The sequence below is a fragment of the Schistocerca cancellata genome, chromosome 9 (assembly GCF_023864275.1).
Source record: "Schistocerca cancellata isolate TAMUIC-IGC-003103 chromosome 9, iqSchCanc2.1, whole genome shotgun sequence".
Taxonomy (NCBI): Eukaryota; Metazoa; Arthropoda; class Insecta; order Orthoptera; family Acrididae; genus Schistocerca; species Schistocerca cancellata.
Window position 1 is genome coordinate 202,985,167 of NC_064634.1, and position 7,262 is coordinate 202,992,428.

A 7,262-nucleotide genomic window follows, 5' to 3' on the forward strand; every position below is an offset into this window, starting at 1 on the left:
AAATGTTCGATATGTGCCCCTTTAGTGATTCGGCCGATAATCAAGTTCCTCCCACACTCGGCGCAGCATGTCCCCATCAATGAGTTCGAAAGCATCGTTGATGCGAGCCCGCAGTTCTGGCACGTTTCTTGGTAGAGGAGGTTTAAACACTGAATCTTTCACATAACCCCACAGAAAGAAATCTCATGGGGTTAAGTCGGGAGAGCGTGGAGGCCATGACATGAATTGCGGATCGTGATCTCCACCACGACCGATCCCTCGGTTTTCCAATCTCCTGTTTAAGAAATGCCGAACATCATGATGGAAGTGCGGTGGGGCACCATCCTGTTGAAAGATGAAGTCGGCGCTGTCGGTCTCCAGTTGTGGCATGAGCCAATTTTCCGCGGGCTACGCGTGAAACTTGCCCGCACGCGTTCAACCGTTTCTTCGCTCACTGCAGGCCGACCCGTTGATTTCCCCTTACAGAGGCATCCAGAAGCTTTAAACTGCGCATACCATCGCCGAATGGAGTTAGCAGTTGGTGGATATTTGTTGAACTTCGTCCTGAAGTGTCGTTGCACTGTTATTACTGACTGATGTGAGCGCATTTCAAGCACGACATACGCTTTCTCGGCTCCTGTCACCATTATGTCTCACTGCGCTCTAGAGCGCTCTGACGTCAGAAACCTGAAGTGCGGCTTCAGCCGAACAAAACTTTATGAGTTTTTCTACGTATCTGTAGTGTGTCGTGACCATATGTCAATGAATGGAGCTACAGTGATTTTATGAAATCGCTTCAATCATTTGTAATAACCCTGTAGATGGCGGCAGTATCCCTTACACAAGGCATTAAAGGACAGTACAAAGGCGGAGCTATCGTTGGTACTCTGGCGATTCGTGTTGAAAGGTGTCCGAAGTGAGTATGGCCGCAAGACGGGAATTAACAGACTTTGAACGGTAGTTGGAGCTAGAAACATGGGGCATTCAGTTTCGGAAATCGTTTGGTGAATTCAGTATTTAGAGATCCGCAGAATCGAGAGTGTGCTGAGAGTACCAGATTTCAGGCGTTACCTCTCACCACGGACAACTCAGTAGTCGACAGTCTTGCGTAATTGTAAAATAGACGTAATTTAATTATGATCTAAATTGTTAAGGTAAATAACCTCTGTACAAAAGCATATCATACTCTTTGGAAGACCTACAATGTCGTCTCTGTTGACTACTTGTAGAAGCATCTGTGTAACTATTTTCTTCATGTATAGTGTTTTGGATGTTTAAAGTGTACTAAAAGTTGTGTGTGATGTATAGTGTGTGTGGGACTCTGCACAAATGGATCATAAGGAAATTGTAAGTACAAATTCTTCTAAATTTCGCCACTAACTTCATAAAAAGATCAACAACCAAGTAAAAAAAAATGTTTCAAATGGCTCTGAGCACTATGGGACTTAACTTCTGAGGTCATCAGTCCCCTACAACTTCGAACTACTTAAACCTAACTAACCTAAGGACATCACACACATCCATGCCCGAGGCAGGATTCGAACCTGCGACCGTAGCAACAGCGTGGTTCCAAACTGTATCGCCTAGAACCGCACGGCCACAGCGGCCGGCAACCAAGTAAAACATCGCGTGTTTTCTCATATATTGCATTAAAGTCAACGAAATGAAGCAGGATCTCACACATCGACAACATCTCATAGGAATGACATAACAAACACAAAAAACGTACATGAAAATGGGAATCAGTCCCCGAAACGCGTCGTGTGAAAAATAAAATAAAGAAAATCGTGACTAGTAGCAGATAAGTTATTTATAAACAAACTTATTGGGATAATATTATTGACAAAACAAATGAAAAACAATGGCGACATAAACATTTGTTATATGCCTTGTCTTATTTGACACAGCGGTCTTGGGGGGGTAGAGGGGAATACGCTTGTAATCACGCAACTGAATCAATTGTATTCGTGAAGTGGCCTGTTACTCTTGTGAAGTTAACTGAAAATAGATAGTACTCCAGAAGGGAATATGTCACATTGTGGCCGGAGCGAAAGCAGACTGTTTATTACCGTTAGCATACAAGTCTCCAGACCGAAGCTTGAGGTGTTCGAATTACTAGAAAATCTCTTTAATGTCCCTACACATTGTCTCGCAGTTGTAGTTCGATCTCACGATGGTATTTCAGGTGGAGGTTGTAGTGGCTGCAGAACCCATCACTGGTGGAACCAACGACCCTCGTCAGCGTCTAAGTGCAGATCAGCACGACATTTTTCCAAGTACCTTATAATCATCAGGTCATGTGATGTGGAGGACTGGCGGAACAGATGTCGACTCTCAGCGTGGAAGGGAAACCGCACGTTGCCACCTTTGCAAGTCTTACTAAATTAAGACTGACTAGGCTCTGGATCCTCTGAGGGTCAACCGATAAAAAAGCTTCTTAAAAACGCTAGTTTCCTTCCTCTATCTGACAAATGTTCGTCCTACAATCTTCCACAGCAGAAACCACTCTACTCAGTCTATCTCTCTCTGTGACCAATGAGGTCATTTTCGTCGTAAACATCCTATTTCTCTTTCTAACCTTTAGTTTATTTATGTTAAAAATACTGGCGGTTCTTAGACTGTGTCAAGATTTGTTTTTCTGCAGAGTCGGTACGTTCAGCAGTGTCGCTTGTTTTCAAAAGCCCAAAACTGCAGGACTCCAATCAGTCTTTGAGATATCTGTGGCGTCCTTTGCTTTATGGAGAAACAGTCAGCTTTCTGCATCTGCTAAAAAGCGAACCTTCTCAATCCACTCCCAGGAAGGAAAATATACTCAACATGAGTTTGTGCCACAGAAGATTCTATCTGTGTGCGTTCAGAACGAAACTGGTTGTCTCAGCGTGGGACTTCTCATTTCATTTGTTGTATGTTTTAAAAAGCTGCTGCCTATTTTAAAAAGTAGCTCGTACATTTTACAATTTTAGATGTAACAGTACAGTGTTCCATATTTCTAAAATAACTTATTTTGAGCAATAGATCGAGGGTATAAGATGAACAGCAACAAAAGCAAAACAAGGATAATGGAATGTAGTCGAATTAAGTTGGGTGATTCTGAGGGAATTAGATTAGGAAATGAGACACTTAAAGTAGTAAAGGAGTTTGATATTTGGGGAGCAAAATAACTGATGATGGGCGAACTAGAGAGAATATAAAACGTAGACTGGCAACGGCAAGGAAAGCGTTTCTGAAGAAGAGAAATTTGTTAACACCGAGTATAGATTTAAGTGTCATGAAGTCGTTTCTGAAAGCATTTGTATGGAGTGTAGCCATGTATGGAAGTGAAACATGGACGATAAATAGTTTAGACAAGAAGAGAATAGAAGCTTTCGAAATGTGGTGCTACAGAAGAATGCTGAAGATTGGATGGATAGATCACATAACTAATGAGGAGGTATTGAATAGAATTGGGGAGAAGAGGAGTTTGTGGCACAACTTGACCAGAAGAAGGGATCGGTTGGTAGGACATGTTCTGAGGCATCAAGGGATAAGCAATTTAGTACTGGAGGGAAGCGTGGAGGGCAAATATGCTAGAGGGAGACCAAGAGATGAATACACTAAGCAGATTCAGAAGGATGTAGGCTGCAGTAGGTGCTGGGAGATGAAGAAGCTTGCACAGGATAGAGTAGCATGGAGAGGTGCATCAAACTAGTCTCAGGACTGAAGACCACAACAACAACAACAGATCGAGCGTAACAATAATGAGTTAATACTGGTATAAAGTAGACATAATTTGGGGGAAAGAATTTAAGAAGCAGCTAGTAGGTAGTAGGAGAGGGTTTTAATAGACGAAGGTGTCCCACTACATGACTATTGCAGGTGGGAGGGCATCGGAAAAACTTCAAGTCAGTCCCAGACGGAGCAGCAGTTTGTTTAGGTACAAGTACAAATTGTACTGAATTTTGTTATTCACAATTTTTCATTACATATAATAAATTAGTATACATTTATCACATTAATTTTACTGTTATAGTGTAATTTCTAGTAATGCACTATAAAAATGATCTACAATGGTAAATTTGTAGCTTGGATGGCATTTGACAGTAGTATGACGTTCTTGTATAATTACTGGCGATGAAAGGTCGTCGAGCCTCGCCTCCCCAGGAAGTTTTAGTTCAGTGTATTTCTGTAACGTAAGCCATTATGAAATTAAACTTCGTAATTATTCACATGTTACTTATCTATAGTTAAAATTCTTATACTTTTCCATCGCTAGCTAATATTCTACACACACACACACACACACACACACACACATATATATATATATATATATATATATATATATATATATATATACTTTTTTCATTGTTCTGTTACTACTTTTATATTGTTCTGTATATCCACGTTGTCTTATTCTGACTTTATTGAGACACCAGAGTTAGTAGTTGTGTTCATGTGTTGTGTTGTAGGTGATTCCCTGTTCTCCGTCTCATGTATAGCCGTTCCTATCTGTATCCTGTGTAGAGTGCTTGTGAAATTTTGTCTGTGATGGTGTTTAGTTCTGACAAATCATCGGCTGTCTTATCCTTTTTCGAATGTCGCTGTAGTGCAGTTGTGGTCGTAAGTGTCTCAACATGTTGCAGTGTAATGTGACGTGATCCGCTGTGAAGATTTCTCCACTTTTGCTGATGTTTGTGTCACTTAGTCCAACACGATGGAGCTGTTGTGGGTACCGTACAGACCCTGTAAGAAAGTGGGCCATACCACGCGTCGGATCTATTTATTTCATGCTCATTCGTTCTCAGATGTTCGGAAAGAGTGTCTGTACTCTGCGTCTTTTGTCTGTTGTGTCCCATTCGGTCTACCAGGTGTCATTTCGCCATTATTTAAGTTGTTTCTTGTCAGTTGTTTATTGGCCTGTAACTTCTTGTTCTTTGTCCTGTCGGCCCTTTTTCACGCAGTATCCTGCAGTTATGAAATATACGGTAAAGTCTATTGGGTATGCACCCAGGGTGAAGCGTAATATCTCCATAGACGTTGTCCCAAACGTTCCTGACATTCTTAAAATGACGCTTTTCTGTCCGCGTCTTACTATGATCTTGTGTGATGTGAGGCAGAGACGATGGGCCCATGTGCTAGCTGCAAAGCTCAGGACGGATACAAATGTTCAAATGTGTGTGAAATCTTATTTGACTTAACTGCTAAGGTCGTCAGTCCCTAAGCTTACACACTACTTAACCTAAATTATTCTAAGGACAAACACATACACCCATGCTCGAGGGAGGAACCTCCGCCAGAACCAGCCGCAGAGTCCATGACTGCACCGCCTCAGACCGCTCGGCTAATCCCGCGCGGCTCAGGACGGATTCAAATAAGGCGAGATGGTAGGTTCGTATCATCTGTAGTGGTAGTCTAAAATGTGCAGTGTTGCCTCTGGCTAGTTTATGAATCAGTTTCGTCGCTTTGTCAGTAGCGAGTTTCGCTAATTCTTTGAATGAAAGCTTTCCGTTAACGTATACTCCGAAGTATCTTGTCGTAAGTTTTCGTTGTCTGGTGGTATTTTCAAGTCTGATTGTTGGGTTTCTTTGTAATGCTCCCTTGAGCAGAAGGTAGAAAGTTTTGTGGCTGTTGTTTGAAGTTTTGTTGTTGTTGTTGTTATTGCACCAGTTATTTACCTATCCCAGTATCTGTGTTGCCTTTAGTTCATGATTTGCTCAAGATGGCCGATGTAATTACCATTACGTCGTCTGCATACGTAATTACTCTTGTCATTCCCTTGTCTTCATCAAGAGTTGTCATGGTACGTCACATAGATGGACGTTTGGAGAACGGGAAAAGAAGTTTTTGCTATGAGACATGTGAAACATAAATTATCTAAGACTAAGTACGTCTGCGCGATGTATAACAAATAGTAAAGTACGTAAGTTATTATTATCAAAACACAAATATCGATGCAATTAACAAAACTCAGTTTTCTGGTATAATCTCTGTGTAACATAGGCCATGAAGATCAGAGACAATGCTTTGATTGAACCATCTCTCCTGTTTTGTCTCGTATAGAGGTGGGTTGCCATTGTAGCGCTGGATAATATTTAATGTAAGTTTTTCTGTATTTTTGCAAAATATAATAGAAATTGTTATCAGAAAGTGTGTATTATTGACTTAGTTGTCACCTCTCATGATCGCAACCATTAATTCTCATTAACCAAGTTTTTTACGGAACTTCTCCACTAGCAAGATTTAGTCGGCCATTACACTGACTGTAATATTTAATTAAAATTTCATGTCATAATATTAAATGTAAATGCGAGAGACTTCTCAATTTTGATCTTTCATTAATTTCAAAGCTAAAAAGCATAGTAATAAATTTCATTTACTAAAATTCACAGCACTGAATGAGTTCAGTATGTTTCATTTTGGCCACCTAACGGCCAGTTTTGCCTTGAAAATAATGAACTAGAAATATTGAAAATCATTACACCATAATGAACAAGAAATATTGAAAATCATTACACCCAATAAGCTCCGCAATATCTCAGTTAATCTTTGTGATATTTGGTACATAAATAACCAGTAGCCCCTGAGACCCATATTAATAACTACAGTTTGCGTAAGAATAAGCATATTTCCCTTTCTAAATAGCAGCGCTCACGAAAACTATTTATTAGAAGGCGGTGAGTCGCGCGATGTGTTTAAAAAAAATATCGTACGTGGTTCGGGGCAGCCGATTTTCGCATGAGTGTTATCGCGGTATAAGTTAATTAAAAGTCTCATGCAAGCCCGCAATATTTAAATTCACCCCAACCAAAATCATAAAATATAATTATAAAAATAAAAATATATAAGTATCCCGTGATAAAGTGGCCACACACACACACACACACACACACATACATATACATTTATACTGTGATAGAGTGTTTAAAAGAGGTTCTGCAGTGATGTCCTATAATACGGGACCACATATAGCGGTGGGAAGCCTTTCGTAATTTTGACGATCGTCTGATTGCATGTGCGCAATTCTACAATAGTGTTGCAGTAGTCTAGGAGATTTCAATACAACGATGTGGGTATCTGCATTTCCCTAACTCTTGCAAACAGTGCAGACAATCAGCGGTTATCAAAGGCGCCAGTTATATCAATTAGGACTGCCACTACGTATTTGTCTTGTGTCGTTTGTTTTGTCTGCATTGCACTTTTACTGGCGTCATATATAAATATCTGCTGTCTAAACCAGAACTGGTTGGGGCTGAGTCCGAAGACCTGTTTGTGTGACTCAAATTTGTCGAACAGCAGTCTCTCTT